A 12,879-nucleotide genomic window follows, 5' to 3' on the forward strand; every position below is an offset into this window, starting at 1 on the left:
CTGCAGTGAGAAAGAGAGGGCCATGGGAGGGTGAGCGAGACAGGCTGAGGCATCTGTACTTCAAGATGATATAGGACCTGACAGTAAGACAGGACTTCTTTTTTTTTTTTTATACTTATCAAAGGATTTGGAGCTCTCGCTCTCTCTCATGGGACATTGTGTGTATTTTCAAATTAAAACATAACAACCTCAAATATCAGAAGAACTAAGAGCCGTTTGAAGTCAGGTTGAACTGGAAAAGACTGTCTAAGCAACTGAGATCCACATGACAAAATCAAACAAGGGTGGCTGTCTTTAAATATCATCCCATCGAACATAGCGTGTGCTTGACTGCACTGGATAAGCGCATGTCAAGCTGCCCCACATTTTGATCCATCAGGGTTACATCTGTTTAAATACTGGCCATAACCCACTCTAAGAGGACAGTGAATTAAGCACATTAATCCTCATCCTCGTTGTAAAAAGGACAGAAAGCAGGAAAGCACCAGCATAAGCCATATTGTGACATACAATCCTCCCACTTTGGTCTCATTTTTAGTTCTTGCACGCTCATTTTGTAGTCAAAGGAATGCTGTCAGGTGACTGCTGACCCAAGCCTCGCACTCTGTACTATTGGCCGCTTGTAATTTTGGTGATCCACGCAGGATTATTAGAGATTATCTGCTGGTGCAGCCACTGCAAGTCACTCCGGATAAGATAAAATACCTAAAATGTGAAATTCAAATAGCAAAACCATGCAGACCTCCGCTTGAAAGACAATCTTTTAAAATAATTTCGTTGTGATTTGCGAGGTTCATCTTTAACTTCTTACGGGAACATACAAATTCATGTTTCTGGCTGGTGAAGGATGTTTGTGATTAGGAAGGATGTTGGCCAGAAACCTGCTCTTCCTGAATCAGCTTGTCTGTGTGTGCTACAGTATGCAGCGAGGGGGATTGCATTTCCCTGAAACCCGGTCCTCGTGCATCAGATTGCAGTCTGTGTAACGCATTCGCATTTATGTCATTTGATGTATTAAGGCAAATTCCCAAAATGACAGAAACTTGTCTGTGCATGAGTCAAACCTCTCAAGATGGATGAAACACGACCAACACGCATCCTTATAAAAAAGAGGCATTTTCCATGCCTGTCTTTACTTACATGTCATCTCACTGTTTCTATTGCCCTGATGGATGTTTTAATGCTTTGCTTCTTTTTTAGATGAAGAGTTGTTTTAATGTGTAAAGCAGACCGGTAGCTCTGGAAAGTGAGGAATAAGCAGGAATAAGGAATTTTGCAGCTTTCTTTCTAACACTGTGCCTTTGTATTTTAAGAAACATGCAAGAAAAAAAAAAAAGCCACAACGTTTATCCAAAAAAATGTGTAGGCACTTATGAATATTCACATACACCTGTGCTTGGCTTCCCCGCTGTGGCATCCAGGTGTCTGGGCATGCCTGGCCAGGCCTGGCCATGCCTTTGGCTCGCAGCAGCTTCTGAAGGGGTTTAATTTCTCTCTGATTACTTGGTATCTTTGGTATCTTTCCCCACCTGGAGAGACTGACAACATTAGTTTTGCCTCGCTTAGCCCATAAAATCAAGTGATGTGACTGGAATGGTATGGCCGTTTGAGAGAGAGGTGTGTTTCAGGAGCGAGAAACAAAGGCTTCGCTGGGGCAATCTACCCGAGGGACTCGTCACATAGTCAAGGTCACTCATGAACGTCCATTAATTGTATTTTTTTGGCCACTCCCCAAACACAGCGACCAACAATGTGCAGCTGGTGTTACTTTTGAATGGCAACCAGGCAGCGCAGATTTGACTTTTGATAATGCAACAGTCTTAAAATGACGACAGTGTTGATGTTCTCTTGTGCTGCCAAATAAAGTAGCGTTTCGCAAGAATGAATCCAAACTGTTCAAGAGATACAAAAACAAGCCCTTCACTGTGTGTGTGTGTGTGTGTGTGTGTGTGTGTGTGTGTGAGAGAGAGAGTGTATCATTGTGTTTGTCTGCATGGACCTCACCTGGTTGACTGGCTGCCTATCACGTACATGTATTAGGAGGTATTTTATCATCTCACTGAAATAATTTCCCCTGTTACGCAACTAAAGGACAATGAACACCCAATGAAGAATTTACTGCCCCGCCATAATCATGCTGCAATAACAGAGTTAACAATACACCTCTGTTCAAGTTAATATGCTGAATTACTGCAGTGATCTTCAAGTAAGCACACCCTATGGCTATTGGTTCAAACTGAGGAGTTACACACGCAGGTGCAGAGATAGTGTAGTTGTTCTGTAATTTATGGTCGCACTGCGTGATGGCACAAATGGTGGACGGTTTGAGCTGCTGAACGACCCAGAGACTCTCCAACGTTATCCGCCGTCACAGAGCAGAAGACTGGGAACAGAAGGTAATGGGAGTGATTGTAGTGTCACTATAGTCGGAGGGTTTCTGAGGAAAACTAGGGATATATCAAATGTTCTAGAGGGAATCAATGCATTTTTACAGAAAATACAAAACAAATATGAAACAAAACAAACAAACAAAAAAAAAAATCATTATTGTAACATTTAATTCAGATGGCAAAAGTAACATTACAACTAGACTAGACTTCAAATATGTCACACAGGTCTGGCTTTAAATAAACATGTCAATGTTATCTCACTTGACATACTTTCTTACTTTATTTCACTAGAGGACTTTTTTTCATGAGGTTTACCTGCTTTTAGAATAAAATTTAGTCCATATCAAGTCACTTTTATAAAATCCATAGAACCCGAGGGATCCTTTAGAAAGTATTGTTGTCAAATGGTTTAAAAAAAAAAAAAATCTTCTGTCTCTACTTATACTCAATGGTGAGATTAAAAATAGCCTACATTTATTTTTTTTATTTTTATTTTTTTTACAAAAGTCTAGGCCTATATTAAAAATATACAGGGATCATATGGAAGACTGGTGTTTACAATGTTTTGATAAGTATAGCCTTGTCTCCACACAGGCCCAGTTGGGATTTGCCTGCATAGATATGTGGGAGAGAGAGAGCGAGAGAGAGAGAGAGAGAGAGAGAGAGAGAGAGAGCGAGAGAAAGAGAGGCGGGACTTTGCAGTCGGGGCAGGGCGTTCTCTTTGCGGTCAGACCGGGCAGAGTCATCCCGAGGGGTGGGTCCTCCGGCAGCAGAAAAAAGTAAAACCCACCTTTTTTTCATTGTTAAGGACGCGGTGGAATGTGATGGTTTGATCTCAAACGGACCGGGGAGGGGAATATCCGAGAGGAAAAGGACCAACGAAAGCGGGTGTGGGAAAGGGGTAAAAGCAGAAAAAAAAAGCGGTCTCTTCTCTCCCCCCCCCCCCCCCCCCCCCACACCACACCACACCACCACCCCAACCTCTGTCGCCTCCCAACTCTCTGGTCTTGTCTTGAGAATATGTGGATGAACTTGTCCCGGCCGTGTCGGCGGCAGCAGCGAGTCCTACCGCCCGCATGAGCTCAGCCCCGTGTGAAGTTGTGGATTTTACCTCTGCGTTTTTCTGACCCGGCTGGCGGAGCCGCTAAGGTAAAAAAACAACAACAACAACAACAACAAAAAAACGCGTATTGTTTTGCAGCGTGTGTGTTTGGGATTCGGAAGGGGGAAAAAACAAAACTGCATTCAGGGGTTCAGACAGCTGCTTCCTGAGTTGGACTCGGTCAGTCGGGACTGCAGAAGTCTGAACTGCGGCAAGTTTTTCAACCCTCCTCCTCCTCTTCGTCGTTTTTCTTCTCCTCCTCCTCCTGCTCCTGCTCCTCCGCTCGGTTTCGAGCCAAAGGGATGCAATCCAGGTTTGCGGCGAAAACCTCAGGTGGTTGAAATGTAGCCGTGCATTGACCGTTTCCGTCTTATTTCGATAACGCGTCATCGTTTTGTGGAAGGTTTCGCGTATTTCGGCTGCATAATTGTTGCACGCGTTCGCGCGCATGTCCTTTTCGCATAGGCTGCTGCATATTAAACTGTACGTCTAAATATGAAGTTTAAAAAAAACAAAACAACAACATACCAAAATTCAAGTGTAGGCCGCTTGTTCTGTGTTCTTGACATTCATGTTGTGGCCACAACCTGGTGGAGACATTATCTCCGCGCCATGAACCGCTCTGGTTTCGTTTTAACTCGTCTGGAATTTTAGGGAATTTTTTTTTTTTTTTTTTTTTTTTTTCTCCCTCCTATAGGCTACAAGAAGTCCAAAAATGTTTCTTCTGTTAACGTTTAAGCAGCATAAACGGACATTGTACCGGACTGTAACACAGTTTTGGGCCCAAAAAAAACAGTGGGACAAACCGTTCACACCAACACAATCCAGGTGTGTTTACACACAGGAGATATTGCGCTCCGTGGGAAATATGACATTTTGTTTGCGTTTGCTGCAGTATTTACTGTAGCATGGCATATAAACGAGTATATTGACGCATACTTTGGTTGTGATAAGTTGCAGGCTACACCTCGCAAATTCACTGTTGGGATTTTATCCACGTAGATCAGTCGATGATGCAGGCAGACCACTAAATGAATATTAAACTGATTTTAACATTTGGAGATTTGAACCTCCCCCAGCTGGTGAGGTTAGGCCTTTTAAGGAGACTTTTAAAATAGTTCACTGTTAATTAAGCCACTTGGCAGCTGTAAGAAGAGACTGAATTGGGCACATGTCCCTGTGTGCATTCGTCAGTCTTTGAAGGGTGAACAACCATCATGTAACAGAAATATTTTCTTGAATGTAAACACTGAAATTTAATCAGAAAAGTAGTACTCTTAAAAAAAATAATTTGTCAAGGAAAAAAACAATATATACTTTGTCTTAATATTCAAATGGGACACTTTGCTGCATCTATTTAATATAGAAAATTGTGCCATGTTTTCTTACTGACTAAACTAATTGAACATTAGACCACAACTAAGACAAATCTAAATTGTGGTCCTACATTACTGAGAAATTCATTACGTCCTTGTTCTGTTTGAGCGCCTGTGCCTGTTTGTTTACCCTCACATGTGATGGAATGTGTAATGCAGCATGGGCTCCACGTACACCTATGAAAAGGAGGTGGCAGAGGTGAAGTCTGAACAGTGAGTGCCCTGTGCTCCATCACCACAACAGTAATAGACTGGAGCGTGTGTGTGTGTGTGTGTGTGTGTGTGTGTGTGTGTGTGTGTGTGTGTGTGTGTGTGTGTGTGTGTGTGTGTGTAAACAGCAGAAAAGGTAGTGGTGGAATACTAATCTGCCAGGTGGGGCTCGTAAAGAGCTGCGCGGGGGGAGGGAAGGAGGTGGAGGGGACCTGCCGTGACCTGTTTCAGACACGAAGGAGACAAAAAAAGAAAAAGGGGGAAAAAAAAAAAAAATCCCTGATGACTTTCCAGTAAGGCTCGCCCTCCCAGCCGGCTGTAGATTATACCAGCTGAGGTACCAGCCTGTGCTGCTGTGAGCCCACTTTCCTCCTGGACGCAGCACAGGCACTTGCTTGTCATGGTGGTAGATGTGTGACAAGGGTTTCCTTCGGTATTTTTTTGGTGGGATTATTGCACCGCATGCGGAGGGAATGTCTGCACTTTATGCTGTCACTTTGGAAATGCTGGGTGAAATGCGAAGGGAAAATCAAATGAGAGTAGCAGCAAAGTGGAGAGTGAGATGTCTAAATTTCCCCTGATTACAGCCTGGTCCGTTCATTTCCACTGCTGGGAAATTATGCTCCAAGTTTGGTTTGGTTCAATTGGCTCTCGGGAGGAACAATTCCCAGCTGATGCCCTCTGTGACCTTCTCCCCTCAACATGATGGCTCAGCACAATGATAGCCGTGAATGTTGACAGAACGGGAGCGCCGCCGCCACCACCTGTTCTGCGATCTTTCGAGTGACTTTAATCCCGTGAAGCGAAAGCTACTCGGGAGTTTGCACCTTGTCCTGTCCAGAACTTGTCGCCTGCCATGTAAAGTAATAATCATACCTCTCTCTCCTCTTTTACGACCTGGGCTATACCACGCATGATTGGTTTTCCACTCCGCAGAACGCTGCGACCGCCCTATGAAACTGCCTGCACTGCTTTGGGTGAAACCAAAAACTAATCATTATGGGTGTCCAATAAGGGTAATTATCAGACTAAGCACTGGACCTGGGGATTACGGAGTGGCTAAATGACTGCTCTGGGGATTAAATTAAAATATTGAGGTTTTCTGCCTGGGAGAATCAAACCACTGGGAATGTCAAGCCCAGCCTGTCGGTGGTAATATCACTGCCAGTCTGCCCATCAGGGTTTATGCACAGTGTTAGTGTAGCGCGATCGCACAGCAGTGTGGAATTACAGGACATGGACACTGACGTCATGTTGTTGCAAGTGCATAGAAATAAGAATGGATGTTGTTGTTGCTTAGAAGTACGGGAAAAACACAAACCGTAGCTTACTTACCACCAGTAACAACAACACGTTGAATGAAGATTAGTTTCATTGTCGAACCATCTTTTATTTCAAATTGCATGTTTTATCAAACCAAGTCCAAAAACATTGGCGTTTACTATCGTATGTGACAAAAGAAGCCCAGAAATTGCTTGAAGATGGCTGAAATTATTTCACCCATCTTTCGCGTTGGTTATATTTTTCTCACTTTGTCACTTGTTTTACTCTTGTAGTCACTTATCGCTCGCAATTTCCCGCATTTGAAAAACTCCTGTCTGTCTCTTAACAAATCAATACTTCATTTTAGTCAACGAAGTGAAAAATCTGTTTTAAAATGATACGGTAAGTTTTCACGGGCATGAATTAGAACAGAAAAGTCAGCATGAGCAGACAAATGTCCTTTGCACGGTAACCTATGCATCCCAGTAGGCTGTAACGGATAACTGGGATAGAGTGAGGACTGGATGGTGTTGGCTATTATTAGTGGTAGACTCTTGCTTTTAGCTCCGGTAACCCTCTCACCCAGGAATAGAGCAGGATGCAGGGTGACGTTGGAGCAGGCATTACAAACGGGGCGGGAGGGGAGGGGGGGGGGCCTCCCTGAAATAGCACAGATGAATCATGATCTCTTAGAGCCTTTTATTAAAGCCCACACGCAGCCTGTGAGTGTATATCCTCCGTGAGTGTGTGTGTGTGTGTATTTTGTGATAATGCAATAAACGGTCCGGTATCCGGGACAGAGGCTGCTGTTGACAATACGCAGGCCAGCTGGAGCTGCTGTCTGTGTAATAGCAGGCTTGCAGGATGATGGCTTAATGCCATGAATACGCTAGTGTGAAACTGTGCATGTACATACTGTACCTGCGGCGCGCGTGTGAGAAAATCAACTTGCTAAGTCTCCTGACGGCTTATAAATCGTTTTGTTATTTTTCAAGCTAAAATGCTAAAACCTTTTCTGCTCCCAGTTTCCTCTGCTGGAATTTCACTTATTACCTGGACGTCTGGGGGGTGTGGACTTTTTGGGGGATCAAAAACAAACCCATTGGAAGTTGTCACCTTGAACTTTAATGGGCTTTCTTCAGTATTTTGGACATTTTGTTGACAACGTGATTCAAGCAAGTGAAAGCATTCGGATGATTGATTGTGAAAATAGGTAGGTAGGTAGGTATTTACTTTATTAATCCCAGAGGGGAAATTTTTTAAATTTTAAATTTAAAATATGCTGCACATGGCCGAGTGCTCAGCCCACATGTGTGCGTCTGCATTTAGGCTCTGTGGTGTTGCTGATCTCTGCATTTTTGTGCTAAAATGATCAGTTAGTCAAAAGAAAATTAAACGACAACAAACAACCATTAACTGAACTTATCAAGCATAAAATATCCACCCTCTCTGCTTCCGGGTTTTCTCTGTTTAAAATCAATTTGGATCAAAGCGTCATCTCTTTTTTTCTTTATTTAGCTTTTAATTGACCCGAAAAGACATTAAAAGGTGAACTGCAGTACTGATTTTATTTAGATCATTTGGGGTTCTGGGAGTTTGTCCTGTTCACTATTTTTGTTAGTTTTTATTCACTAAAGTATTAAATTGCAGCAATGTGTCAGCTCTCGAGTTGGTTCCCATCTAGAAATGTATCATCTAAAAATGATCTGCTCTTGTCCAAACATTTGTGCCCCCCCCCCACCCCATCCCCCTTCCTCCTTTCTTCTTTACCTCCTGCTCCCCCCCCCCCCCCCCTTCTCTTCCTGTCAGCTCTCTTTATCCCTGTAACAGGGCAGGGCTCTGTGATTTCAGCTGAAGTTCAAACTACTTGAACTCTGTGTATTCGCTGCGGGTTCTTTGTGTGTCTTTGCAGGTATTTCTTGCTTTGAGGCACTTTTTTTTTTTTTTTTCCTCTGTGCTGTTCCCGTCCGTGTAGATCTGTCACCAGATACTAGAGGCTGAGAGCAGTCAACGAGTAGTAGCCACAAGTACATTTCAACTGCAGGCGTTCACACTACTCACTCAGGCTCTCATTAACACACACACTGACACACTGATATGTGCTCTCACTCTTTAAGAATTCCATGCATCCGGGGCAAGAATGGATCCGGTTCGTACGGCCTCCTCTGCGTGTGCGTGTGCGTGTTTGTGTGAATGAATCGAATCGCCATCGTTAGTCCCCCAAAGCGTGCCAAACAGCCTCCTCATTACCAACTGCTCTGGTGGGCTCTCTTTCATGTTTTCATGGTCATTGATTGAGGTCTCAGTGCTCTACTGTACTGCAGGTTAACCAACAGATTTATCACAGAGGCTGCAGGTGAATGTGAATTTACAAGCGGAATGCACTTTTATATATCGACTAATCCAGCAGGGATGTGCTGGTAGGGCTTCAAAAGTACTCTCGTATATAATATACATATAATTGTCATACAAATAATTGCAATCAGTGATTTTAAATTGATTTTTAATGTACATTATATTCTACCAGTGAAGTATAAGTCTAATCACTTTTAATAACGCACGTACACATTATGAAGAAGAGCCTTTTACTAGCATTGAACACTGGAACAAGTTTCATCTACTTGATACAGATGAATGGAAACAATTAACGATTATACAAAATGATTGTGGTCAGCTGAAATAATCACAATCAGACGATAAAGAAATGTTCAATTTGCATTTAATCTCCAATCACAACTCAACTGAATAAAATTCATTCATTTGGTAAATCATCATTCATTTTATGTAATTTGAACACGTTTGTTATCTACCTGCCAACCTCTCTGCATGTATGTAGCATCCTGTTTTTTTTATCATGTGGTGTCATAGAGCCACGTTTTTAAGACCAGTTTGCCAAACTGACATCTCTGGTATTCACTGACCTGCAAAAGATTTGATTGCGTTAGCGGGTGGTTTAACACGTAACATCTAACATGTTTCATGAGCAGGTGGTTATGAAATGGGAATTGTTTTGCCAAACCGGGCTGTTGTAAAATGATCGACTGTGCAAACTTGGCAACAATCTGAAGGTAATAAAAAGTCAACTTCCTTTTTAAAGGTTTTGTCTTTGGGACATCTACTCACAGTTCACCCAGACTTTTGCTTCATCAGTGCTGCTGGGCACTAAGAAGGACACATTTCTCTGTCCTTGTATTCAGTGATGCTTTTTTTCTGTAGTTGCTGGATTTAAAGTTAACCATGCTGTACAAACTTGGCTATAAAAAAAAAAAAAAAAAAAAAAGGTGGGAGTTTCATCAGCACCGGCTTGATAACGAATGCAATTCTGGGCATCTTTTATGAGGAGTTATAAAACATGTACGGGCACAGAGAGAAGTACACTCCTAACAGATGAATGCTCCTCAGCAATTATCCACAGGTTATAATGCTGACCTGTTCCAGACTTCTAAACTGCCTCCTAGCGCCATATTTCAGGAATCGTAATTTATGAACACCCATCTCCAAAAACCAGGCAGCTATCCTGCTGTTGACCATGTGAAGGCTCTTAAACTAGGGGATGTAACTAAGAAGGAAAAAAAAACCCCTCATCATCTGGTCTTCATTTGGGCTTCCCACCATTTCCTTATCACATGTGAACATACAGTACAAAGATGTAGGTAGCGTCGAGGCCGTAGATGCTCCACCAGACTGTAATTTATTATTTGCGGTTCAATAGATTGACGATTCACATGTGTTTGACATTTTTCCAGCTTTGCCTTTGCTTCCAGTTCTGTAGTTGTTCTGTAGTTGTTCTGTAATTTATGGTAAAGCTCACTGTGAATCAGTTCGTTTAGTCTTCAGACGGTACAGGTCAAAGTTTCTCATGCGAGTCATCTTTTGAAGCCTTATGGCTGTCCCTTTGTCCTGGAAACTCCCAGCAGCTTATTATAGGTGCAAACTCTGTCGATCATCTGTATGGTAATGGTCATTTGATGTATTTTAGTTCAAACTAAAGTTGACCTGTGGCGGCTTCTTTCTTTCTTTCTTTTTAAGCTGTCTCTTTCCCCAACAATGTGTTTGCAGCCGTTAGGTGTATCCTGATAACGGCAGGTGATAAGTCTTCTAATGTTTAATCAGCCAGCCGCTGGAGTTTGGACCACATTGACAAATAATGTGGGTCACGACATTACACGACAGCTACTGTGTTTGTTTTACATGCTTTCAGGTTGACCTGAAACAGAACAGTTTCCTCTTGCTTTGGGAATTTTTTTTTTTTTTTTTTTTTTTTTTTTACTTTTTCCTACTAGTTCCTGTGTGAGGTTTAGGTTTCTATTGGACAAGTTGTTTCACAGAAAGTCCCCTGTGCTCCTGTTTTTCGTTCCTACACTGTACAGGCACCCTCAAAAATGGCTACCTAGTCCTGGAAGAAAAGAGGAAAAGAAGTGCAAGACTTCAAAAGCATGTAGGAGGCACAGTGAGGCGGGAGGAGGGGAGGAAGGGACTGAGGCGTTTTAACAGGGGAGAACTAAAGTTAAGACATTACTTGTAAATTCCTCTGGCACATTTTTTTTTTTTTTTTCATTAACTGGCCAATATTTCCCCTCTCTCCTTCCGATTGTTATCTTGTCTCACTCACTCTCTCCTTCGCCCACTAAAGAGGAGACCTCCCCCCCCCCCCCTTTTCCCTGTCACTCCCCCTTGTCCCGCCTGGTCCAGGAGTATTTTTGGAAGTTAATGAAAAGAGAAATCTGAACCTCTTACCCTTAAAAGGCATGTCTGGGTCAGCTGGGTGGAAACTTGTGTTATTAATGTGCTTAGCATTTTCTATGTGAGTGGGTCATCTGTGATTGTAAGTATGTGTGCGTTTGGTGCTCTGTAAAGCGCAGGAATGCTGTGGGTTGGGGGACTAGAAGAGAAGAAGGGTGGGTTAGGAAACAGGCCTAAGTCTTCAGGAAAGGAGGGGGGTCAGGGGCATATTTGGCATATTTCAGGAGCCATTCCAGTCTGGTTCAAGATGTATCCTTCTTCCTGGAGATCTGACTGAGCAGCCTGCCAGAGGGTGATCCAGGGGAGGCGAAGAAAGGTGAACATCACGCTCTACTTCCTGTCAGTCCCATGATGCTGGTGGTGGAAGATGGCACGGGCTACCCATGCCTCACTTTGATGGAATTAAACCTAAAAAAAAGCCGCCAACACAGGTGGCAAATAGATATGAAAACACGCCACCTACATACTGACACAGATGTCTAAACCCCCCAATAAGTCTCTGACCTCAATAATATCCATAAATGGCTAAATGTTGAACCAAAGTCCTTCACCCAGCAGCACGGTTTGTATGTCTTGGGTACCATCACTGCTATTTAATGAGTGTTTATGTGCCTAGAGCTGTAATATGTCTCTTTCAACCTTTCTTCCGTGGCATTATACTTACTGCTTTTCTCCCCTAGAATTTATGAGGTTTTAGTCTGTTATTTGCAGCCGGATGGCTACTGACTGACGTGACAGTGGTTGGCAGGGGTTCTCTGTGGTGATACCAGTCCAGTGCTCAGGAGAGGTCCGGTTCATTGTGAGGGCATATGAGTCTGCAGCTGTGATCCTAACCTGCAAAATAAATAATATTTATTTCAATTCTTGGGTGCTGAATTGGTCCACTTTTTCCTTTTGTGGGTCAAAGTTGTGAAATCTGTTTTCTAAAATCACACAGGGAACTCACAAGAGTGTGAATTATTGAGATATCGAATAATCATTTGTCCTCATATAGGAGCTGCTGTTTATGAGGGAGGCTCAGGGAGAATGTGTGAGCTTTCTTGTCTCAAGCTTTGAAGTGCCTGATGTCTCTTATGTTTTGATCCCAGTAGGTTAATGTGGATTAGGGAACCACTTCTAAATGGAAAAAAGGAAATGTGACAAGGAAAACCTCCTGAATAAATAAGGGCAGAACAGATGTAGAAATAATGGTTTGAAATTTTGTGAATTGTGGGCTTTCACAATTGCCAGATGTGAAGCCAGTTGAACACATGGGGAAGGTTTTGTTTTGTTAGACATGCTAGAAACACCAAATGGGGGAATGTATTTTAGGAGAAAGCTGTTACATCCCTCCAGTGGAGTCCCGCAAAGAAGAGAAAATCTTTGCAAAGGTGCATTAGCAGATTTTTTTGAATACTTTTGGTGGCTCAGCGATACACTAAGACACCTTTAATTTTGTGTTTCCTTTAATTTGCTTCCTATTTTTTTTTTACTCCTTGCAAGTCTCACAAATAGTTGTTTACTGCTGAAATTGATGCACTTTTTCAGGCAACAGCTTTTACATTGGTGCCAAGACTCGGGTATTACTAGTCCCAGGCCCATTTGTCTTTCCTTAAATTTCTGTGTCATTCAGAAATCCATTATTTCTGAAGTACAGTGTGGCTGTGAGTGACCTACGTGTGGGTGTGGGCGTTTGTTCATTGAATCATGTGTGCAGTCCGGCAGCGTTGGATCCTCACGTGCTCTTCCTTTTGCAAACGATCTGTCCAGTGATACATGGGGTGTTGTAACTCTCATACTGTACGAGGGGTCCACA

The 12,879-nt window shown here is 42.8% G+C and overlaps 1 protein-coding gene across 3 annotated transcripts in view; it reads left to right on the forward strand.

Annotated features, from left to right (window-relative positions):
- Positions 1-2,307: 2,307 nt before the first annotated feature.
- Positions 2,308-12,879, forward strand: part of luzp1 (leucine zipper protein 1) — a 46,943-nt gene continuing 36,371 nt past the window's right edge. For 2 of the 3 annotated variants that reach the window (XM_069152448.1, XM_069152446.1), the window contains exon 1: positions 3,144-3,539. The gene's annotated coding sequence lies outside the window, so the exon portion shown is untranslated. Of the gene's footprint in view, positions 2,397-3,143; positions 3,540-12,879 lie in introns of those variants that run through there. The other variant, XM_069152447.1, reaches the window with a different exon arrangement.

The sequence above is a fragment of the Embiotoca jacksoni genome, unplaced genomic scaffold, assembly GCF_022577435.1.
Source record: "Embiotoca jacksoni isolate LCO1_2020_lvr unplaced genomic scaffold, fEmbJac1.0.p SCAF_18, whole genome shotgun sequence".
Lineage (NCBI taxonomy): Eukaryota > Metazoa > Chordata > Actinopteri > Embiotocidae > Embiotoca > Embiotoca jacksoni.